This window comes from Colobus angolensis, unplaced genomic scaffold (genome assembly GCF_000951035.1).
Source record: "Colobus angolensis palliatus isolate OR3802 unplaced genomic scaffold, Cang.pa_1.0 Scaffold43, whole genome shotgun sequence".
Taxonomy (NCBI): domain Eukaryota; kingdom Metazoa; phylum Chordata; class Mammalia; order Primates; family Cercopithecidae; genus Colobus; species Colobus angolensis.
The window spans coordinates 70,758-71,080 of NW_012117710.1; the positions used below are offsets into that span (position 1 = coordinate 70,758).

Below are 323 nucleotides of genomic sequence, written 5' to 3' on the forward strand. Positions count from 1 at the left end.
AGCAGGGTTCAAATAGCAATAAATGTTTTTTTGCAATAACATACCGAAGTCCCCAGCGCATCCTTCCCTGTGTGCTTCCTGGGCGGTGTCTAGGGGCCAGCTCCTTCCCTGGTGACAGCCCTCTGATCTTGGGGATGAGAAGGACTGTGAGTCCAACAGACCTGGGCCACGTCACCATGAGCCTCAGTTTCCTCGGCGGTCAGAGGGGAGACGGTGGTGGAACTGCCTGGGCAGCTCCCTGCTCAGAGCTTTTGCTGTAGGTCTCGTGCCACCCTTGCCTGTAACCTTCAGGCCACTGTGCCCGGATGTGGGGGCTGCTAGTG

The 323-nt window shown here is 57.6% G+C and overlaps 1 pseudogene; it reads left to right on the top strand.

The window, feature by feature from the left end:
• Window positions 1–323, top strand: part of LOC105522462 — an 80,367-nt pseudogene that overhangs the window by 23,361 nt on the left and 56,683 nt on the right.